Source organism: Conger conger, chromosome 3, assembly GCF_963514075.1.
Source record: "Conger conger chromosome 3, fConCon1.1, whole genome shotgun sequence".
Classification (NCBI taxonomy): Eukaryota; Metazoa; Chordata; class Actinopteri; order Anguilliformes; family Congridae; genus Conger; species Conger conger.
Genome location: NC_083762.1, coordinates 40,388,857 through 40,414,481, shown reverse-complemented (window position 1 = coordinate 40,414,481; position 25,625 = coordinate 40,388,857). Strand labels below are relative to the sequence as shown.

Below are 25,625 nucleotides of genomic sequence, written 5' to 3'. Positions count from 1 at the left end.
CACTAATGAAATCAACCGCCAACCTGCAATACATACATATTAAACCAGGACCTCGTGTCATTTTCTTTTTGCATCGTTTGTTCTTTCCTTCGGTTTTTTTTCCCCTGACCCTTCAATATTTTCTCTTACCTTGAATTTTATTGCTTTAAGCCAATTATTAGCATGCTCCGCTATTTTATTCTGGGCATGTGCGCGTCGCCTCGTGTCAGGAGACATGTAAAGTACGCCATTAGTGATGTTTGGAGTGTATTCACACACAACGCCACAGACACACCACTAATCTAAACGACTGGAAAATGGAGGTTTACGCATCAAATATAATAAATATAATAAATAAACTGACAATCCAAGATTAAATGTTCACTTTTAGGATAAATGGTCATTTACCTGAAATGCATCTGTAACAGTGTACCACAAATTAACTACCTTATTTTATTTAACCAATTTATCTTAATTGCTATAAGTAGCCAGATTGAAAATAGGAAAATAAATCTTAAACGTCACTTTTTATTGAATTAATTGGAAGTGATTTGTGATTTAAAAAAACATTTTGTCTTCTGGGGAAGGCCGATACTGTATGTACTCAACCTGAGATCAAAGGTACTACTTTGCAGTGTCACATGGGCCTATTCCAGTAAAATTTTCTTCGCCCCAGGTAGTACCATTTAGCTCTGGGACCTAAACCCTGTCATATTTCATTATGAAAACGTGGAGTGCAAAGCATTTTGACAAAATGTCAATTGTCACATTTTTCGCACCGTGCATATCCAGCAATTAATTTACATAGTCAGATTTCCGAGTGAGTAGTCCGAGTGATTTCACAAAACTGAAACCGTAAGCTTGACGATTAAGAAGCAGGGTTGTGAATCGTCGAAACATCCTAAGATCGAATTAAATGCTGATTTATGGAGGTCAAGGGGAAACGGAAGCATACAACAAACAAACTGAAAAAGAAAGGCTATTCAAATGTCATTTCAGCAAGCAGAGGTATACCAACAAAATCAGTCATCGTAATAACACTGTTGGCCACAAAACTGTACCTTTATATTACTGTACAAGGAACCTATTTGCCATTAATAACGCTCTTTTCTGAGTGCATTCCTCCTTTGGCAGAATATACAGACACATTAGAAATGTGTCTAAAATGTGATTACTCTGGAAAACTAAATACCCCGATACAACTCAGAGCTTTCCGCTAAGCAGCCATTTCCAAAGATAGGCGGAGAAGGCGACCCTTCAGATATATGTCAAAGCCCCCGGTGCCTGTTCCCTGCAAACATGTTTATCCCCCCCTCCCACTGACCCCCCCCCCCCAAAAGCAGGCATTCTGAGCCGTCTCGTCTCCTGTAAACAAAGGGAGAGGGATAATTGATCAAGTGCGAGGGAACCCTCGGCGAGAGGAGGGAAGGTCGCCGCCCGTGAGCCGAGCCGATGGCTCCGACAGCCCTGAGCTGCCATTTTTCTTCTTTGACAAAGACTCCATCTGCCACCGAGCCATTTTCAGCCTCCGAGTCGGAATATCAATGATTTCCGACCATAGCGCGAGTGTGCGTTCACCTTGGTGTCACCTCTGCGCGTGTCTGAGAGCTGACGGCACAGATATTCTCTCTGCGGGCGCTACAGGCTGCCAGCGCAGCGGCAGCCCCATCCGGCTAAGTGCATTTCTGCTGCTCCTGGAAGGCAGTCTCTTTATCAGCCTTGATATGATGGGAACCATTTTAGGGCCGTGCTCGTTTCTTAGTCTCGCAGAGTTTCAGCCGGTTTCCATTAAAACTCAAATTAGAAACAGCTTGGCAGGAGTGTATTTGAATTTATTAATATTAATATTATTATTATTATTATTACTATTATTATTATTATTATTATTATTATTAGTATTAGTATTAGTATTATTATTATTATTATTATTATTATTATTATTATTATTATTTTGAGGAAGCCCATTTTTACTTGTAATTACCTTAGTTGGCTAACTACACACAGTTTGGTTAGTTTTTTCTGTCAGGTCGAAAGCACCTTATGCACATACAGTACAGCACAGAGAATATGGCATTGGAAACTCCTCCACCCCCCCTGGTCTGCGCGAAATTCTCCCGGGTAGCTGTGAGAGGAAGCAAGCAGCTGGCCTTAACAGCCAAATGATACTAAAGAAAATTCAATTTACCCCCCAGCCATCTGCACGCTGAAAGCATACTTCGCAGGCCACCACAGCACTAGCGCACACAGCCCTGGCTGCCTAACACCAAGCCTTCTCTAGTCTTAACCCAGTCTGTTACGCTGCTATCAGGCACAAAGTATCCATCTTGGACACTGCTCTTCCTGTGCTAAAAATAAAATTGAGTCTGTTTTTTTTTATGTCTACCTGTCGTCGAACGTTTTTTTTCTCTTTTTTTATCAAAAATGTTACAGATTCCTTTCAAGAAATATCTTTTAGTCATGGTTTCTATAAAAAAAAATTGACAACTTTCAAGCAAAGATTTCCAAGCATGGCTGCCTTTTATTTAATTTCATTCAATTTAATTTAATTAATCTGGAGATTTTTTTTTTTTTTTTTTTTTTATTGATTTCTTTGATTCCTTTTATGTTCGTGTTCCCTTACTCCCCTTGGTGGGGGTGATCTTAGGTTGGGTTTTGGGGGAGGGGGGCGGGCATATCAATATAAATATGTGAAAATCAATGCCAAAAGAAATTCCCCTGAAATAATTCATATTTAACCACTGGTTCCTTCGGCCATTACATCTCAGCTGAGCTCTTAGAAGCCGTCTGCGTCTCATGCTCACCCCTTTATAAAAACGCAATGGTGTAATGAGTGGGGGTGTTTTCCGGGGTATGGGACTCCCCAGGTGCTTCTAATGGCTTCTGCAAGCACCGACCGTCTTCACGTCTCTGCGGCCGCTGAGCCCCGCGTGCGATCCTAGATGGACCAACAAAGAGGCCGTGGGGGACCCCGCGCACTCTGTCGAGTGTCTTTACGCCGAGTGAGGTCACGTTTCTGATGGTCGGCTGGCGCGTAGCATTTCCTGAGGTGATTTCGCGTCTGTTTTCCCGCTTCTCTCGGTGGACAGGAAGTCCGGAAGCCGGGGCAAATATGACGGCACGCGGAAAAAGCAAAGAAGTGCTGTTCTTCAGGGGGAAGGTTTAATAATGGGATTCACTTCCACCCTGCTTCTTCCTGAGTGACAGACCTCTGACCCCGCCTCTTAACGGCTAGTCCGAGCCTCAAATTTACAGCCTCCCATTTTTTAAAAACACACAGGCCCAGTATCTCTGAATAGACCACCATCCATACGCACATCTCCAGGTCGTCTTGGAGGTGCTAGTGTTACCAATGCTTAGCAAACAGATCCATAGCTGCATCTACTGATTCACAGTAACGACCTAATTTAAAAAAACAAAGCTCTGTCGCTACAGCAGGAAGACAACTACGTTCATGATGAAAGGGCGTGAGCTGAGGTATGCGACAGGAACTTTGCACTCAACTGGAGGTGACAACTGTGGATGTGGTTTTGGACATACAGTAAAAGATGTCACGATCGACCCTGTTTACTCTCAAGTGAAGATGTGTAGATGAACAGTACATACCCTATTCTGCTGGACTGTGTTTGGACATAAGCGGGACTGTCACATTTGTTTGATAGTAAACATGAACAACTGTAAAGCCGGATAGAGCAGTTTAAGAGAAAAAATGGCAGTTATTGGTGTGCACTGGGCAGCGTTAACAGGTTTCTGCTGTCTGTCAATTTTCGGAACCTCATATAGTTTAACAAGGGGACTGAGAAGCAAGTGCAGTCGCATAATAGGACTTTTTGTCCTGCACATTTTGTTTTACACAAAACCAAAGGGGGAACCAAAATTAATTCAGCAAAATTAACTAGCTATTTTGTATCATTTTCACTTCACAATTTCTCAGAAACCATTTAGCCTTTGAAAGTGGCTACTACATCTCAATTGCAAAAACACTGACCAAAATCTTTTTACACTCTGGCCAAACACAGAAGGACTGGAACGTCTCCGTTCGCCTCCGGTCTCCGCAGTCCTGTAACCTGTCAGAAAACATCCAGCCTGGGTAGTTTTGTAATGCCGGGAAGGCGAGCGTGAGAAGCACGCTAAACCCTTTTGTTTTAATACAAATTAGCCTTCCTTTTAACCCCCTCCACACGCGAGGACTGCCTCCGCTTTGCCTTTAAACAGATAGCGGGCTTAAAGCGCGCCGCCACAACGCTGCTATTCCTGACAGCCTGCGGGAGACAAGCACTGCTGGGCTGACGCAATACAATCTGAAGCTCTTGTGCATCTCCCCGGCCTCCTGCTGCTCGTGACCTTCACAATGCGCTCCCTGCCTTCTCTTCCTCTCCTCCCTCCCTCCCGCTCTCCTTCTCTCAGCCTCCCTCCCTCCCTCCCTCCGTCCCAAGTGTCGTTTAAAAGTGTCGCATTCCTAAAGATATCAGTAAATCTGTACGAGCGCGCCTTGCGCATTCTGCCTTACCAATTAATTGTGTTCGACGTCTTAAGCATTCAGCGCTATGTTCAACACATATTAAGTACAATGCAGCCGTTCAGCAACCTGAAATGATTCTCACGTGCCCTCTCTCGACAAAGCTTCGAAGCAGAAATAGGTAATGGAGTATAAAAGTGACGCTAGTGTGGTGGAGTTTCTGACCTTGTGAAAGCGGTTTAACACAAATGTGGCAGCATCACAAAGCAACCTGGTTCAGGCCTTAATGAGGATTCCAGCATCACGAACAATTTGCTGTATTTATTTTGACGGCAGGTTATATTTCGCGGCACGAAGAGACAATTTCGCCAAAACCGTTCCCTCGAAATAACAAGCAGACGCCCACCAGCGTGGCGTGTTAATTTGTTTATCAGTGAGGATTCTTTCCTCGGGCGCGGACAGGGGGGCTTTCCCTCCCCCGCTCTGAGCTCAGAGCGTGGGACCTCGATTTACTACCGCGCCGTGCCGCCCCGGCCGTGCCAATCTGTCCCGTTTGGCACCGGTGGCGGGACTCGCCGTTCAGAGGCATGTCGCCGGGCGACATTAATATTTTAAGAAAGAGAAATGGAAGAAGTGGCACGGGGGATTGAGAAGCATCAGTCAGTCAGTAGGTGCCGGGAATGATGGCGCTTATGAGAGAACTGAAGGTTACCGATGGCTGTCGGAGTAAATCCCTGAGCGGTTTCACTGGAGGGCCACAGGGACTGTGTGCAGAGGCTGCGCGGGATCAAAGAGGATAAGAATGCTCTTCCTATTCATTTCTTACCAGCCTTAAACACCAATGAGTCATTTTCACAGGCCTTTCGGTAAAAATGTTTGTACAATATAAACATGGAATATATAAACAAATAATATAATACTACACACACACACACACACACACGGACACATACACACAGTATTCCTCTGAGGTCAATCAACAGAGATGTTCAATAAGAATGATGTTACCTACTCTTTAAACAGAATCAGCACTATAAAGCTAAAAGATGTCATCTCATCTCGTCATCCGAGTCAAAATGCTATGATATGTTTTAAATTAGAGGACAGCATAACCGTCTTGTATAAGAAACCTACACTTCAGTTGTTTTACACCAAAATGTAGTTTTAGTGTCTGCGCTCTTGATTGGGAGGAGTAAGACTTGATTTAAAGCTAAAAAATGTTTTTACATTTTCACACCCTTTTGTCATAATACTGTCTTATTGTTCACATATTTTGCTGAACTGCACACTTAGTAAATATACAAACCACTCTGGAGCGGCTGACCTCTGAAAAAGGCTCTTGAGGTTGAAACAGGTTTATTACGCAGTATTTATTTCCTTTAGAAGTGCTTGTATTTCCTTTGAAGACCTCAGTGATGAATGCTAATGAACTCCAGCTAGACCTTCCCAGAATCCCTTGGGCAGAAACATTAAGATTATCTCCTGCTATTGGCGACATCTTACCCAACCCCAAATGCCTCATAACCTCCCAACAAAAGAAAAACAAATCTCAACCTTAAACTGCCACAGTGCCATGTTCCTTTATCCTCATGATTTACAAAAAGAATTTTGCTCTGAATAATCAGATTTGTTCAATAACCTTTCCCAAATGGCATCAGGAAGTTACGCTACCCTTTATTTTGTCGTGTTGTGCAAAGTAAACGGGCGTAATCAGAACATGATTGTTTGGATGTTTTCCAGGTGTCCCTATTTTCTTTGTACTAGTTCAGAAGTGACGCACAGAAACACTGCCGTTACTCTTGCTAAAGATTTTCACACCAGCAGTCAGCCACTTAAAAAGCAATACAGTGTAGCTTCTATTCCACAGTCACCTTTGCAGCTTTCGCAAACTGGAAGAAATATTTAAACCTCCACACATTTTCTGAGAATCCATTTCAAACACTCTTTCCATGATCACTACTGACAATGCTGAAAACATCAGGTTTCAGCATCACTGATGCACGACCTGGACCCAACAGGTACAACATTTACAATCCACCTACTGCTGAATATCTCAATATTTATCTATTATAAAAAAGCAAAAGTATGTCAAGAAATGATACTCATTCTGTTCAGAAATTCTGTCAAGATACACCTAAATAAGCATATTTTCTAACAACAAATTATTTCTTATTTTCTGTCATTGTTGATTTCAACTACCCTACGCAAATGTTGTCGTATTATACACAAAAAAAAGAAGCTTGCACAGGCTTAAATTAGTTATCCAAAGGACCGCACGCGTCGCAGTAAAGAGAAGGCTGAAAGCAATAAGCTTGTGTGTGTGCGCGTACGTGCATGCATGCATGCATTAATGACAGCTGAGCACTCCGGAGAGTTCCTTAGTATCTCAGTGTGCTCTGCACGCGTCATGGAAAAGCAGATTTGTGTAGCCGAAATTCTGGCTGCCGATGCAATTCTGACTGCTAACAAGGTCCCTAGATTTGCATGCTGCTCATATCAAGAACTTACACAAAGACAACACAGAGCAAACATGCATCCTACATACTTGCAAGTGAATGTAAGTTGTTCTGACAAGCGCCCCTTATACCATGTGGTAATAATTGAAACTAGAGGAAAAACTTAAAGACAGACACTCGCAGGACTGGAACCAATATTTCCAGTTTCCGGATGTTTTAAGGGGACACCATAACTTAGATTTGGAGAATCACCCATGCAAAAGCTGCTCAGAACTGAATGGATGTCAAATGTCTTCTATATCAATAAGGAAAGAAGCTCAGACTCTATCAATTACTCAATTTAATTACATAATAATTTCTAAACACCAGGCTGGAAAAAGAAATATACAACTGCTGCTTTAGATATATAATGCTTTTACATTTTGTTTAATCCATTGAAGTTCTAATTATTTCAAAATAATTAGTTCTAATTATTTTCAAAATGCAAAGTCAGTGTTCTTGAACTCCATTCCCGTCAATAACTAGTAGTGATTATTACATTATACATTGTAACCTTTTGATCACATATTTGGGATCTTACACCTTAAAAGAATAAGGGTCACAAACTGCAAAATCAGTTTCATGAACTGATGATGAAAATAATTGTTTGGCATTTAACTAAAAACACCATAAATTAGTCATTTTTGCATTCATGTGCAGGTACCCTTCCCCTAAAATTGTCCTGCTAAAACCATGACATACAACCTGAAACGTCTAACAGCGACTACGACTTAAACAACAGCGGCAGTAGGTGATTAAAATGCAGTCAATGTGACCAAACACTTACTGTTCGAGAGTGTCTTCAGTTCTGTGACATCACTGCCCTGCAAACTAAAACAGAAGGCAAAAGTCAGCTTAATTGCTTTATTTTATTGATTTATTTATTCACCACAATTCCTTCCTGAAAGCACCATAAAAATAAAATAAAAATGCTAATACAGTGCAGTGCAGGCCCTGGGGAGGACAGCCAATCCGTGGCTCTCAAAGGACAACAGCAATCTGGTCAGCCAGATCAAATAGGACACAAAGTGGGTCTTTAGAACATCACATCTGTACAGCCGCTGCAATTTAAAAGAGGGCAAATTCTCATTTGCAAAATTGTATTATTCTATCATGTTTCCATCTTTTAATTTGTTATTTTGCCCACATTTATTACCCAATCACATATACTGAATTGCAATCAATTGTAAAGCAATTGTTTAACATTGAGCATAAAGACAGTTTCCACAATAAATCATTAATCAAACTATCTTGGTTCCAAGAAGAACATCAATGACAGCTCATGAATCGATACAGATTTTAAAATCCAGTCATTAGCATAAGCTTTGCAGGTGTATCTATGTTTTTTAGGGAGGCAGAAAGCATAGGCTCATTGTGGGTCAGCATTCAGTCACTCACCAACATTACCTTGCCTTTCCTAATACATACCCCTATCACAACATTTCAGACATTTGTAGTGCACAACATTCGGAAAACGCTGACCTATTTCTTTCAATTACACATGATTCAGGGAAGGGCTGACAGACCAGTGCAGTGTGCCCTTGCTCATCTAGTGCTGTACCAAAGGCTACGTATTCACCAACAATTGCAACTTGGAATGTTTTCACAGCCTCCTCAGTTACAGACCTTTTTTTTTACCTTCCTATATTATGAAAGTCATTAAAATTCATAAGTCCTTGATTTACTGAGAGTCAGGCCAGTATTCGGAATTAACGTGGGCTTGGGGCAAAAATGCCCTCAAAAAACATTCAAAAAATTCCCTCGAAATGTTCATTTCATTATTTAGTTATTCAGTGCCATCAGCGTAACAATGGAAATTCACTCCATGATCACAAAAGACATTTCCAAGTGGCAGCGTATAGAGATAAATGTATAAAGGACCAGGAATTGAACCCTGTGGGACACCCTGTGGGGCATGTCTGAAACATTATTATCAGCGTTCACGCTTAAGGCCCGGACACACCAAACCGACGGTCGGCCGCGGAGCGCCGACAAAGACCGCCTCGCGTCGATACGTGTCGTTAATGTTGGCTGTGCCAAACACACCGCAACAACGGTCCGCCGACGGCCGAGTTGCACGTACGTTCTGCGCCTGCGTGAGAGGTAATAACTCTCCACACCAGGAGAGTTGGAAACCGGAAGACCGGGGAATGCGTTTGCATTGCGTTGGACCTAGAAGCAGCCATTGTCTCGCTCACAACAAACAGTTTGCAGCAATTTCCTTGTTCTCTCGCTATTTAGTAATACTAATCAAAAATTATGTCTGGTAGTGATAGTAACTTGTCTGTGTCCTCTTGACTTCCTCGTTTGCTTGCTTTCGTCGCTTCCGTTTCTCTTCTCGTGCACTGATTCGCTAGCTGGACAGCCAATCAGAGAGCTCTCTCTCATCGACGGCTCCGAAAAAGGCATGAGTCGTAATATGCAGCAGTTAAGAAATTTCAGGTAAGATTGAAGCTGTGTGCTTAGATGTCCGATATATAGTAAGCAACAGCACTGATGGTCGACTTTCCAGTATGATAGCCTGATATTCGAAAGAGGAAAAACTACCAAAAAGCGAATTCTTGCAAATTCTTGTCTGAGAAAATAGCTGCCAGTCCTCTGCCTCTCTTACCATCATGTATCGCATGAATAAAACTGTAATTTGGAGGAGGCTTCAGTTAAGAGAGAGGAGATTCCATCTGAACCAAGCCATGTTTCAGTCAAAAATTAAAATCTAGTTGCATTCATCGATTTTTAACAATAAAAATCATATTAATAAGCGCTTGAATGTTTAAGAGAGCCATATTTGTATTTTGTTTATGGCATAAGCCAAACTTTTCACTGGGCTTAAACCCTTCAGAGGTAGCTACAATAATCAGACTCAACCTTCTCCTCAACAGTTTCTGTACTCTGATTTGAAATAAATGGTTACTGTAATGTAAACATCAGCGTATATGACTATATAAACTATATTCAAGCACAGAATTGTTTACATGTCTGTATAGAAGTACCTTGTTTTATCAGTGATAATGCCTCTTGTCATAAGCATAGATGGTGCATTATGTTGTTGGCCAGCACCACTGTTTTGGGGTGAAGACTATCCCTTCTGAATAATGCAGGCCTACCCCAGAAACAATCCCGATTGTCAATAAAACCCAGACTGTTCAGCGAATAGCTAGAGCTAAGTGGGAGTAGGCTGTGTGTGTCAGAAACTAGATGGGTACTGGACCCTCTCACTTTTTTGGTGACAGACAAGGTTATTTCTTCAATAAAGCATTTCCACTTCAGTTTGTATTACTGCAGAAGCTTTATGAAATAAATGACTTAGAGATGACGATTCCAGCCTAAATATTGAGTTTGTCAAGGGCTTGAATTTGGAGGTAATGAATACATGTCCCGAAATGTGTCCATGGTAACTACACATGCCAATTTGGTATCTCTCGTTGCATCCAGGCAATCACATTTCACCTGTCGTTGTGCTTCTATATTAGTTCTTAATTGGATGTACTGAACTCAGAGGATAGATTTTAAAAATCGTTATTGTCTTTTTCACAATCATGTTAACTAATGACATGATCAAATAGTTGGGTACGGCAGCTAGCTAAAGCAGCCAGGCAGCCAATTCATCAACTTACATTTAAGACTTAAGCAAAATAGCCAGTTTAGTTCATGTTTAGTGTAATATTATTGAATAAAGAACAATGTGAATGCGCATTACAACTAGCATTTAAAAGATACCACAATTATATAATGTATATATTGGACAGAGTACAAAAACAACACTTAGCTATTACCACTGTTTAATGCACTGTAATTTAATTCAAGTCACAGGCTCCAAAGTTCTGAAAATAAAAGCTATTGGTGAAAATATCTTTTTTTAATTGAGCAACTGCCTGGTGTTATTTTTGTTGTAAATCTGGGTTACTGAAAATGTTTAACTGTTGAAACCTGTCAGCCTTTGATTTATTATACAGAAATAATAAATGTTCTTTTTGTTTCAAATTTCATTGAACTTGGTCAAAATGCAAAAATGGTCATGGTCTGCATTTTGAAATGCAAATATCTGAAAGTAATTACCGCCTGAAACACTGGATATGCTTTGCATTAACTAGCTAAACTGCTGTCCAACAACTTTGAATATCCAACAATTCTACTGTCGAATGTTAGGCTACCCCTGGGTAATTCTGCCCATAGTTGGCACTGATTCAGTCAAGATTTTACCCAGACATGGCAATTGCCTCAGATGGATGGATGTACCCCTCAAAGGATGTGCCCCTCAGAGGTCCGCTAAGTTGCTTACCCAAAACAAATTTCATGACAAAACACTCAACGCAAACACACCTTTACAAACCTGAGCATTGCTGCAGTGAGATAGTACCAGGGCGCGATGCAGAATTTTATTTTCTGTCACACATGGACTCCTATCACATTGGTTTGGAGTCAGAAGCTGTGAGACCTAATCTCTCAGCTTCTCCACAAATGTGAGATTTTTATCACCAGAAACAACAACACTCACAGGCGCACCAAACATTCTTGGCAAACCAGCAATTTTCTGTTATTTTCATTAAACATTTCCATCTGGGTTCATTCCATTTGGAATGCAAGGTTAACGAAGCCTGCATCAACAAAAGACTTAAACACATGTCATTTAACTACAGCTTCATCGTGTCACTCAAAATACTCATGTCCAGGAAATTTTGTTTTATTTGCAGCTGTGGAAACATACATTTTCGCATACATTTTGATTTGTGCTCATATTACTCCAGGACATTACAATGATATAGATGTATCATAACAATGATACATCATGTAAACATCAATATTATAAATTAGGCTGGGGCTGCTTGTTGCCTCCTCGCGGCCTCTGATTGAATCCGGACCCTGCAAAAAGAAGTGCTTTTGGAGGAGAACCACAGAGGTTTTAGTTCTTCTGAATTCACGGGGTGGTATGGACATGGATCTTACATGGCTTCAGTCATACAAATAAATGTATATACTGTATGTGGTCAGTGTACTACTCAGCAGATCAACAGGTTGGGTTACTCAGAATTCAAACATTCTCGACGATTTTACAAATGTAAGAACTCACTCCCCTTACAAGCAATCTGTACTTCCATTTAAATTACTTCAATGGGACTTAAAGTAGGAGATAGGCTATTTAAATGTAAATATTCTAACATTATTTTGCGAAATGCAGACTATGAATGAAACAGGGTGGGAGGATGTAATATGTAGACTTTAAGAGCACAGAGAACACAACTGAGTCAAGCACTGCCCCTGCATTGCTGAATGCTGATATGTTCATACCTTTCGGGGTTTGACAATAAACATTGCCCAATGGCCACACAAAATGTGGTGGATACTACCAGTTCTATCAACCATAGATTACCTCACTGTAAATGCAGATCATTCTGAATACATTTGTAGCCCCAACAGGGCCCAAAAATCACAAGGGCCCCAAACTGGCATAAAGTTGCATCCGTTCCAGTCGTCTTGTAACCTTATTCCACGGTCAGTAAAAAGCTGGCTTTAACAACAGTTAAACCACACAAAGACAAGACTACGTAGCAAGTCCCACATCTTTGCTATAGGATGCATTTTCAGCCTCCCCGGCTGAGAAGCTTGGGTCAAGGCCCTCAAAGCACTGCATTCTGGGGTAAATGCTTATTTCTTAATGTGTATTGTTGGTTTAACATAGAAACATGTTGCCCTAAACAAAAATAATAACTACTTTACTGGCAGTATTGTAGTTGAATAACAGGACTGAATGACACGGCATATGAAAACGTAGCAATTTATCTTTGATTTATGAATCTCCTATTTATTATGTGAATCATACAATTCTAAACACAGAACAGTTTTCATATGCAACCATGACAACAAACAGAATGACAGAAATTTGCTTTGGTTCTCATCCAGCAAAGATTTTGATGCTGCTCCTTCACCAGTGGTGATCGTCCACAGAGACACGTGTGAATGGAAGATGGTATTACACTTAATGGGAAATTGTTTATCTTGTTCAGTTAGCCTAGCTATTTTTAAAAAGTAATATTGCACTTCTGGATAGTATAATGAATAACATGACTTGTTGTGGTTCTAATTGCAACATAGCCTATTGCTTTCCATTTGAAAGTGGTAATCTGATCAATACATTTTTCAAGCAATTCATTATTTTCAGTGTTTTATTATTAGTTAGGGATTTTGAATTTGGCCACAAAGAACTGTAACAGGGTCACTGACCTTGTGGCTCCAAGGGCCAGTGATAAACAATGTCTGCCCTGTCTGTGACCTACCATTTCATCATAAGAGAACACAAGGAACTATCTCTTATGTATCTCACCACACTCTATTTTCACCTTCTTGGGTTAAACTCTGCGATCTCCTTGCAGAGCAGGATCATTTATAGCTGCATTACCCTGAAGTGAAAGCCTGGAAAACACTGAGGACTGTCCTGAAAACTCACGCAACGATCCTCGCTCGAGTCCGAGTCCGATCTCCCCCGCTCCCATCTCCCATCTGATAAACTATTTACAGTTAAAGGTCCCATATTGTGGAGAATGACATTTTCTTGCAATGTGAATCATAAAGGAGTTGAAGGTGTGCAAGGTGAACTCTGTGAGTATCAAAACTCACAGTCCCAAAATAAATCCGCACAATTCTTATGAAGAAAATTTCTGTGAAATTATGACATCCCTACGATAAGCTTGTCGGCTTCAACAAGGCACACCGTGTAGCCAGAACAAACCAAATCTTGAAATAACTTTGCACTGAAATAATCTTTGCAACACAAATCACACTTAACACCAAGAAATCATTAAACAGATTATTAATATTAAATATGAATTAATAATTGCTGGCAAGCAAGAATTAAGGCTGGGTATTTGTCACAAATAATTTATTAAATTATCCAACATCTCATGTGAAGCAGTAAGAAATGACTAAAATAGGGTGCTCAACCATAGTGACAGTAACAGTGTCAGAAGTGTACAAAAAAAATAATAATAATAATTGCCGCTAGTATACAATGCACAAACTACAATGCATTGGTATGCTGCTTTTAATCGCCTTTCTCACAACATTGTTAGAAACAGTGCATCCTCAACTGCCATTTGCTAAAATAATAAAAACAGGGTTGTGTGTTTGTTTTGATTAGTCATCCTCCAAAACAATCACAGAAAATAAATGGGAAAAGACTTCTGTGACAAACAACCAGTCATACAAATAGCGCTTCTCATAGAAATAAAATATATTATGGAACCTGTCCCACACAATGTTGCCATTCTATCTCGGCAATAGTAGCTTTTACTGGCTGTCGATACATAGATATCACCACATGCAGTGAAGCTATTCAATGCACAAAACGCAAGTCTTAAATGGCTGTTTAAGATCTGCAAAATGTGGTTTGTAGGAAGACCCATCCGCTGATTGCATAACAAACTGTACCATTTGTAAATAATAATTTAATAATAATAATTTCAGGCAGACTGCGACCGCACCAACACACTAGTCAGGCCGCATTTTGCGCTGCTACTTTTACGTACGTAAATCTGGCCCATAAGCACTAAAACAGCTTGTTCTTGGTAAAGCTCATGAGAGGCGCTGGAGAATGGAAAACTGGATATTGTTTCTGGTAAATAAAAACACACAAACATCTTCTTATGGATATCAGGACCTACAACAAAACACTGGAAAGGTGTACAATGAGACCTTTAAATCAAAATAAAGAAAGATCATGGAACAGCAGACCTTACTCGTCCAGTCTTGTTATGCCTATGGGCTACGGTTCCACAGGCTACACTAATGCTTCCAGCAAAATGACTTCAAGCCCATTAATATCTCCTGTGGAGTGTCCCCATCTTCATTCACTTTGAGGATGGGTATCATTCTCACGCTAATTGGAGAAATGTGCTCACTGCCTTGGCTTTGTAGGCAATCCATTCGTAATCATCTTTTGACTACAGAGTACACAACTACAGACTGTAGACTTTCCTCCTCTGATTACTGGAGCTAAAACTCCAGTGAGGAGCTCTCGAGTTACGAACTACACGGTATCGTTCCTCAAGGCGTAACCTTTCTTTCAAGGAAAATGAGCAAAATCCTAGTACTGTATATTTCCTTTAAGTAGGCTATGTTTAATGGAAATGAAGACCAGAAAACTTCTGAGGAAGGAAACCAAAAACCTTCTGAACAAGATTGCAGAATTGTTTCTTTTCAGGAATTGCCCTAAAATCCCAGCACAAATATTTAGGCTTTGTGGTAGGCCTAATTTGCACAATCATTATCTTTAAATAAATATTTAGGCTTAAGAAGGGGACCCCCGGAAGAAAGAACTCTGGTATGCTTAAAATCCAATTCAAATTGGCATTCAAACAAATGAATTACAGTTTGGTCCTACCGAGTGACCGCGAAGAGGGACCAGGACAGGAAGGTTAACCCTGCTGAATGAAACAACAGACTTTTCTATCAAAGGATAATGCAGGCCACGGCTCCGGCTTTGCCAGAGAAAAAGGAAACCGTTAATCAAAAGCCATAAAGCAGAAATGGCCTCAGGATCCTGTTCCTTCTTTGTACTCCTCCAACGCTCTGATGAACCAGCCTGCAAAGACAAAAAAGTCTCCAGCCCAAGCTAAGCAGTCAATTGGGTTTCTTGAGCAGGAAGCAAAAATAGGCTGCATCATCACGGAGGAAGCGGATGCAGTTCCAAAGATGCAGACCTTTTTAAAAATGGCTGACGATTTCACTTGCCACTGCATGAATGGCACACAGTTATGCCATTCTCTCACTGACAACAGCACTCACTTCTCTTTGCTTTTCCGCTGACTGAATCGGTCCTCAGAGTAGTTAGCTAAAGCTACTGAATTAGATAATGTGACTTCAACAATGTATTTTTTTCCTCCCTTTTTAATCTTGTAGCATCTTGTCCTTTGAGGGACGCTACAGACTGAAGGAAATGAGAAATGTGTTTGGCGGTTTCATTAAATGAATCTCAAGTCTCAATCAAAAGAGCTTAATTCTTATTAAATCCACTCAGGGAATACTGAGGTGTTGTGACAGGTGAGTGACAGAGAGCTTTTTATATCCCATTGTGTTGAAATGTTATTCAGACATTTTTTTTTTTCTGAAAAGACACTGGCAGCCTTTGCCGAAAGTTGAAATTAGTCCTAAATATTTGGATAAATGCATGCGTTTGCCATAGCTTGTAGGATATGTGGGCGTACTGTACCTGCTCTCAAGCAACTCACATTTAACAACCAAAATAAAGGGTAGAGTTCATATCAATCACATTCAAAATCCCCCCACATGATTTTGTCACTTGATCAGTCAGAGGCAGAAGTCAGTTAACGCAGATGCATTCCATCCCCACACCAAAAGCGAAAAGAGGTCGCTCGCAGGCTTCAAATAAAGGTCTTCCCCCAGCAGCACTTTGAACTCCTGTTCGGGCAGAGCCTGCTCGCGTTACAGCCGTCTTCCGTGTCATCGTTTAAAGACAAAGACAATAACGTGCGGCCGCCTCCAGAGAAGGCCAGTACACAGTAGCGAGCAATAAATAACGGCTACACTCGGGGACGTTTCTACAGGCTAGCTCCTCCCCGGCTTCTCCTCCAGCAGCTGTGATGCATTACTCGGCAGCGCGGCTCCCTGCTGAATTCAGCAAGGCGACGTGTACGCCAAAAACTCATTTCAATCATGTTTTCTCACATGCGTTTCCTCTTCAACCGGACGAGAAGCAGGGATCTTATGTTTCAAAGAATTTTATATCAGATACTGCATGGCTTCAGAGCTTAAATGTTATAGAAAAACCAAACCATTTTTGTTTCTTAAACACCTTTTTTCCGGTGGGAATAAAATAAAAAAAGACATCTATTCTCAGACTACTTCCGACAGGAAAATGAACGTCTGAAATATTTTATGAAAGGTTCCCTTCATGAATATTGATACAGAAAAATATCACAGATTTTTTCATTTGTGTAAGCATTAAACTATATGAATATTTGATCTCAACCCATTGAATACACATATTAAAATATTAGGTCTTAAAACATGCATAAATAAATAATACAACTAATAGCTAATAAAACACTTTAAAACAACTCACAGTAATCAGGATTCAATTTCCTTAAGTTATATGCTCGTCAGAAATGCATCTTGCAAATTCTAGATGTTCACCGCACAGGCAATGAGCATCTAGATCTTTCCACAGCTTTAAGACAGCAGGCCTAATTAGCAGAAGACAAAGAAACTGTCAAGATCAAGGAACATCTGGTCAAATTAAAATAAATAATCCACTAAACTCTAGGAGCATGCTGTGGAGCTTGTCCATGGCCACATGGATTATTCCAAATAATCCACTCCTCTCAAACCATGGATCCTTTTTAAGCCACATGGCCAAAAAAAAGCTCGCACTTGGTGGGATAATCCAATAAAAATAGACGTTTGTTTATCTTGGTCAAAACAAGGCTGAAAGGAAAGAAAAAAAATCTTCAGTCTGCAACTGCATCACTTTAGGCCACATTTCACTTGATGGGCTCATTTGGTTATATTCTGACAGATAACGGACATTTACATTTTTTTGACCCTTAACTCTATTCCAGCAAAAACATATAGATATTGACTGTTTCCTGTCAAAATATGGAAACTGCTAGTGCCTTAACACCAGTTATAAGAAAATAACTGGTTCGAATACCAGGGGAAAAGGGAGGAATTTTCCAGGTAACTTTTGGTAATTTTCCTGCAATTTTGGAAATTTTAAATTTCATAACACCACACAATTTGAATCTGAGGAAGCTTGTCCAGATTCTCCAGAAATTAAGCTAGCTATTGTTCAGATAAATAATTAGTATTGCTTACTAGGAATTACTTTTAGTTGAGTTTCAGTCGCTAGTGTGGAGCGATGATTCAAATAAAAAAGGTATATTATTTCCTTACCAATGAACCGAAACATAATGACCACGAACTAATATGTTGTTGGTCCTTTGTCAGTTCCGACGCTCGCATGCCCATTGTTGGCCCTTTCGACAGTGGACATGGGGTCAGCATGGGCACTCTAACCCGTCTGCGGCTACGCAGCCCCATACGCAGCAGGGTGCGATGGACTGTGAGTTGTGACACTTCTCCCCATTAAAATCATCTGCCACAGTAGCCCTTCTGTCAGTTTGAGGCAAGGCATAAGCAACGCAGCTGAATCTTGATTCATATTTGACCTGCAATGCCTAGTCTGAAAGTTCTGAGTTTTGTGAGTCATGCACATGCACTGCAAGCCCTCTCCTTAGAAAATTAATGGAACATGTTCCTTGCATGGTTCATAGGACAGGTTGAGAGCACTTGTTGTTCCTACTGAAGAAAAAAATCTAAATACGAGAAAATAGGTGAATGAGGTAAATATTAAATCACCTGTACAAGCAATTTAAGAACAAATCTGTTCGTATGAGTGGTCCTTGCATGAGGCGCATTGTGTGCAAGTATTTTCAGCAACTCCTCAAATAGGTCCAACACATGAAAAATAAAGACATACTTATGACTTTGAAAATATTAACAACAGTATAAAATCCAACAATAACCTAAAAATCCCCTAAATTATTTCAAAATTCCTCAAAAGAGGACATTTTCCAAGAACATTACAACTCTAGTACCACAGGCATTTGCTTCAAGATCACAGATAATATGCCTGATTTTATGCACAACAGTGGAACCAACGGCCATTTACAGGCACTCCCATAGCACCACATCTGTTCTTGCCTTGAGTTGTGTATTTTCAATCTCCTTCCTACTTTCAAAAGTGAGGCTTATGTAATATTCTTATGTGTTCTCCTCTGAGGGGGTTCAGCACATTCACACCAAATGTGGTCAGCATGATCTCAGCATAGTCCTGACACTAAACTGCAAATCAATTTTTTATATCTTGAGCAGTATGGACATGGTGAGATGTACAATTTACACGTCACTCTACGCAAACAGGAAGTGGTCTTCATTTCTTCATATTATTTTAGATCAAATGCTGCTGAAACAGGTGTGACATCATTTCACTGAGTATTGTTTGAAGTAGTTGAGAGGTCACAAGCGCTGGACCATAATTACATATATGCCAATAGGTTCACTATCATAGTGCCACCAACTGGTAACAGGACATCTTCATTAATCAAAGTGTGGCATAATTCCAGTGCACACAATACGTTGTCCAAGGAAGCTGATTTTTGTTCATTATTATTGTTATTATTATTATGATTATTAATACTATTATATTATTATTATTATTATTATTATTATTATTATTATTACAATCTAGATTTCCCTGCAGTACCTACCCATGGGAGAATACTGCCCTCTAAATAAGATGCTGTGATGAGTCAGATTTACAGTTATTGCTGACCTATGCACATTATTAAAATGACTAATTCTCTCCTGTTATTTTTCTCTCCTTGTCATTTCAGGGAGACTTTAGTGAAAATTAAATATTTAAAATTGCAGGTGCCTTGGTCTGCATGCACAGATAAAATGGACGCCGCCGTGGCAGCGGTGACCAGATTTTAAATGCAAGAAAAGGATCAATAAATAAAAGGGAACCTGCAGAAGCCCTTCCTCAGTGTGTGAGCGGAATGGTTTATAATGGCCTCTGAGTGTGCCTTCTTCCTGCAAAACAGCTGTGCCTGCATTATGAATATGCTCCCCATTCCCATGACAATCACATCGCAACCTCCGTCACATTCTCCTTCCACCAAAATCCCTTGAGTTTAGACGTGTTGTGAGCCACGCACACCATTTCAGTTAAGGATGCAAATAGTGGTAAGTACCAGAACAAACAGGCCAAAAACGGTTGGCCGTTCCAAATGTCGGCTCCATTATCTCAGCGGGGGACTTCGCTCATTGGACCGTTCCTGCTTCGGCGCAGGCAATATGACAACTGTCTTCCAAGGGAGGGGGAAAAATAGACTTAGAAGATGTCAAGGGAAAAGAAAATCTAATCTCTTACTACGTGTTCTTATTGAACCACTGCCCTAATGCTTCTGCGGCTCGCCCAATCAGAAAGAGTCAACCCTGACCTACCAAAGGACTCGCGTCAACCATTAACCATTTAAAAACATCAATCATAGAAACCAAAGAGAGGACATTGAATTATACAGTATTAACCTCCAGGGTTTGCATACAAAGACCTCAGATTTATTTATGCCTGTGTCTTAAGAGGCTGATTCCCGTTCTATACAGTGAACCGGCTGCCAATTTGATGAACCTCTCGGCCCTCAGCAGGAGTTCGGCGTCTTTGATTAATGAGTGCAGGCTTGTGGAAAAGGGTAGGATAGGGAGGGAGTGGGGGGAAAAACCACGGTGTAAACACAATTATTGCCAGGCTGCTATCAGAATGGCTGCCATAATTACCAATGGGGTTGAGTTGGTCTTTTTAAAAAGAACCCAAATGCAAACTGTGGGCCCCACTCGTCTCTCACGAAAACGGACTGAGAGAAAGAAAAGAAAAAAAGCATTGTTCTGATTGTGTTCTCATTGTGAGCAGGTTTTAGCTTGTTCTAACTCACAAAAGTCCTGCTCCAGCCTAAAAAAAAAAGCCTCATTCCTACATGAAACAATAGTAAACCCTACAAACTTTCCAAAATAAAAGAATTCCTTCAGGCAAAATCAACCTTTTCACCCTGCTCAGCTAAAAACAACACCCTGGCATCCTGTACAAAAATAACCTTGAGTTCTATCTTGGAAACTCACAACGGCAAAATGGGAGACACCAGCCACAGCATCACACACTGCTAATCGCAAGCTGTTAGAACAGTGTGCAATGTCCCACACTGCTGTGCTTTTGTTTATTTATATTTTGTGTGAACAAAGAACTTGGTGTGATGTCCTCCTTCAGATTTAGCTATATATAGTCTCCATATTTCCTTTGCTTCTCAAAACATCTGACACTTTAAAATGAAACTGATTCAGGCTGCTTTGGTCTTTCTGATGTCAACATGTGAAATTAGAGAAACCCAGTGCTATTTAAAAAACCCTTCAAAGATCTATGCACTACAAAGGTGTTCTACTGGTTATTGCACAGGCCTAATTTAAATAAGTAAACACTAAACGCATTAGGCGACTACAATTAAAGTAAAAAAATAATAATTTCACAGCATTCAAAAAACTTATATTCTATATTCAGATGCCACAATCTCATATCTTTGCTTCTTTTAAATAACTTGCTCTAAAAGACTGATTTGTAGCAATATTTTACCAATCCCTTTTTCCATGACAATTCTCAAGGACGCCAGCTTTGAATAAAGATGAGGCAAATTCAGTGACCTTCTAGCTTTCTTTCTGGTTACCAGTTGATTCATTGGCAGCTACTTGGATACATGCGTAACACATTAAGATTAATCTGATTTATCTCACTGTCACACTACAGCCATTCAGTTGATGGGACTTAGCAGGGTAGAAATGCTTTGCTACAGACTTTCTCGCACGCTGCATGCTACAGTTCATTATTATCAATGAACTATTTATGGACTCAAATCAATTCCTCTCCAACAGCCAAAATGCAGAGCTCTACTAAAGCAAACGTTTCCATGTCCAAATTAAATTGGTGCCCTGATATAATGATGAATATATGTGATGTACTTTAAGTTGGCATAAGTTTATACCCAAGCACATAGTAGCATGTGCCTTTCAGACTGCTAAAGAATTAGCCATGTTATTAGTCCATTGACATGCCTCATGGTTAGGAATCTAATCTGACCATATCAGCTGCAATTGTGGCCAAAAGTCTGAGAGTCTGCCCAAACAAGGCAATTCACAATTGGCCCGACCATCACCCAGGGTTGGAGGGTTTCAGCTATGAAGGCAACTGAAATGAAGGCTCTGATGCCCCTGCCTGCCAAACAATAGTCTGGTGTAAATATTCTTTAGCATTTTATTTTTTTCAGATTTCTCAGTGTGGACACTACTGGCTTTCCTCCATTAGCACAATGTACACAACGCTTCGCATCTTCCTCTCTGTCAGCTAGAGAGTGTGTCTCAGTGTCCGCAGATAATACGAAACCAGGAGATCATGGTTCACTATGACACATAATCTTTGAAAGAAATTTGCAGGATTGCGGCTATACTGTGACACCGTGTGTTTCCCAGTCTGCTAAATCTTATGGTTTGCGTCGAGGACTGAAAGCACTGTGATTTAGAAAAGAATGTTATTAAATGTGAGAACTTTAGTCATTGGAAACTTAAGGGAGGCATAAATGAAATAGAAAAATGCAAATAAGGTCAAAGTTCACAGCATCCCACCAACTGTTGGACCCACCTTGCTGTGTGCAAACACACCAGACACCTGTCCCTGGAAAACAAGATAACCAAACTGATTTTAAATGAATGGTAGGCTCTGACAAGCTCCTCCGGATTTTTTCTTGGAAGTAGTCACGCCTGCCAAAAAAGACATCTCTCGTGTAAACTGAATTGACTGCTAAGCATGCCGAGATCTTGGAAAGTGGTATAAGACGCGATATATACAAGCAATTCATTCTTTCAATTTATCCTTAGTTACTTGAGCAGACAAAAATGTGTAACTGCTGTTTCCAGTAAGTGCTGCTACTGTATCTAAGCGAGGCCCAAAGTGCAGTAAGCTAGACATCCATATCAATGAAAGTGGTCAAAGCCTGTTGGGCTCTAATGGGCAAAACAGGGCCTGCTTAGCAGAGCCCACTGGGTGGCTCATCCTGTTAAGAGCTCATGGCTTGGTATCAAACTAAGCCCATGCCAGTGCCAGCTACGGCCTGCAGCAGGGTGAAACACAGTTGGTGGTAGAGTCAGGCACACTGGGAGGGATTTCAGTCAGCGGGATACAAGTCTCATCTTGCACCAGTAGCTAACACCCACCACCCACAAAAAATAAAATAAGGGTAAAGGACCAGAAATAATTTAGGCCAGTGATGAAAGCAATTTTAGCTAAATTGTACTTTCTCTGAACAGATAATAATAAAAAGATATATATATTCACAAAAATAAACCAAAGGAAAAGAATAAAATAATTCCAAAGGAAAATAAATATTTTCAAGTGGGATTAATCTATCACTTCAAGGTTTTATGAACTTTAAAAAAACTAGCCTACTTGAAGAAATATTATGAAAAAACATGTCCAAACTTAATGAACCAGCAAGGGTGTAACGGTACACAAAGATCTTGGTTCGGTACATACCTCCATTATAACTTCACGGTTCAGTACAGAATAGTATGTTGAATTTAAGTTTTGCACTGAATTTGAATTTAACTGCACAAGCATTAAAGCAAGACTAATTGTTCGGTTTGCCAATGTGTGCTGAATAAAAAGTCTGGTCCTGAAAGAAAGGCCAGCCAGGTCTCTCCCCAGATTGTAGGTAGGTAGAGTAGTCACAACATACAGGTGACATGGGCTATTTTCGTTACAGTGGTGCAAGTGAGTGAGTGAACCACTGTAACGTTCTTTGGTGAGAACCCTGACATGTAATCTGTGCTTTCAGAGTTGGGAATAAAAAGGGGTATAAAAATTTTTTTTTTAAATTAAATTAATAAATAAAAGGGGGTAAAAAAATTTTTTATAAAGGGGTAAAAAAATAAATACATAAAAAATCAGTGTTGTCTGTGTTCCGCTTCACAAAGTACACATTACTGCTAAATACATATTTTTTTTCATGACTGATTAACCCCAACAAACATTTTGCCCACAGCTCATATTTGCTTTCAGGAATATCATCAATCCATTAGCTCTGTAAACCCATCTTTTACCAAACTCACATCAAGTACCTTTCTGGGGTATTGAAATATTAGACTCCATATCACCATTCCATTGCCAATAACGCTCACAACAATGATACACAATCTTATCTATTCTTGAAAAGACTAAAATTGTATGATGAATGTCATACATGTACATAGGTCATAGTTTTAACTATCAAGTAACATTCATGGTAGCAGTGCGTTCAATCAGTTCATGTGAGGTAATATTGGCCAGGATTCAATCAAGTACACACAATCACGTTAAGGGCAAATATAATTAAATCAAATTAAAACAAACCTTCCTAGCTCAAACGTACTTCTCATTAGCACAGCATGAGGATTGAATATGCATGATACCAATGAACAGATATGGAACAGAAACATATTGGTAATTTGTTTGCTTTCATTATTCCTAACCCCACGCTCTCTCTCTCTACGACACTATATTATATATGTGTGTGTATATATATACACACATACACACACACACACACACACACACACAGTGACCGCATTATTAGGTACAGCATTCTAGTACTGAGTAGGACCTCCTTTTCCCAACAGCTTTAATTCTTCATTGCATGGATTCAACAAGGTGCTGAAAGCAATCCTTGTGATTCTGGTGAATGTTGACATGATAACATCACACAGTTGCAGCAGATTGTGGTCTGTACATTCATGCTGTCTGGCACCAACAATCATTCCATGGTCGCTTAGATCACTTTTCTAACCCATTCTGAACCACAGCTGAATGTCTTGACCATGTCTACATGCTTTTATGCATTGAGTTGCGGTCATATGACTGGGTGAATAGATATTTGCATTAATGTAGCTGGTGCAGAGGTGTACCTAATAAAATGTATATACACAGACACATAGCGGGGCCAATGTACACAAACTGATTGTTGTTACAGGCTAGCCTACTTCAAGCTAACTTGGCATCATTTGACATTTAACATTTTGGAAAATCCATAAGCACATGCCACCAAGTTATGAAATACTAATGCAATTCATAATTAAATAAATGATATCATTAGAAGCTGAAATAGCATTTTTCCCCTCATTACTTAAATTAATTTAAAGGTCCCATATAGTACACCTTTCCAGTGTTTTATTTTACATCCTGATATAAATTTTTTTGTGTGGTTTTAAGAACCAAAAACAATCTCTATCCAGTTTTACCACTCCATTCTCCAGCGCCTCTCATGTGCTTTAGCATGAACAGGCTGTTTTAGTGTCCTGTGTCTTTAAAAGGTACAATAGGTAAGATTTTTGTGTTAAAACATTGTTACAAGACCATTGTAAATCCCTTCTTATCATTGAAAAAGGCTCACTGACATGTTGACTCGCCCTCTGCCTGTGTTTATAGTCCTTAAATTCGGGTTTGTAAATATGCAGTTGACGGGCCGGAACTCTGAACCAAAATATCCTATAGCTGCACAATAATTCAAGCTCATTGGTTGAAAATTGGTTCTAACTGTCACAGCCAATGGCATTTCAACATCAGCGTATTCACAGAGAAGGGGTGGGATTAAACAGTGTTGTGGTTTGAGCGTGTTTGTTGCTGCAGTTACTCTCTTGACCATTAGAAGTCCGAAATTACCTTTTGGCTCGTTTAAATGCACATTTTCCTCATCAGGATTGTGTGGATGTATTTGGGGACTATGTGTTTTACCAGCCTCTAGCACCTTTAACTCCGTTATAATCCACATAGCAAGGGCAATGTCATTTTCCCCAAAATGGGATCTTTACTTCTTTTTTTTTTCTAAATTTGCTTTATTTTATGTCTTTTATTAATACCTGAGACTGTAAAGTTGGAGACAAGTAAAGGTATTCTAAAGCTTCTGGCTTTAAAAAAGAGACTGCTGCCAGCCAAAGCAACATGCAATTCTGGCCACACCTTTTCCTGTTTACTGGGCCTTCAGTCCTTATGAGCATAAGGCAGAATACATTTAATTTGATTGAATCTTGCCATATCTGTTTTACTGTATTGC

The 25,625-nt window shown here is 40.0% G+C and overlaps 1 protein-coding gene across 1 annotated transcript in view; it reads right to left on the bottom strand.

Annotated features, from left to right (window-relative positions):
* The window catches only part of baz2ba (bromodomain adjacent to zinc finger domain, 2Ba), a 116,934-nt gene that overhangs the window by 86,012 nt on the left and 5,297 nt on the right, over window positions 1–25,625 (bottom strand). Inside the window, exon 2 of the mRNA XM_061233940.1 lies at window positions 7,718–7,761. The gene's annotated coding sequence lies outside the window, so the exon portion shown is untranslated. The remainder of the gene's footprint in view (window positions 1–7,717; window positions 7,762–25,625) is intronic.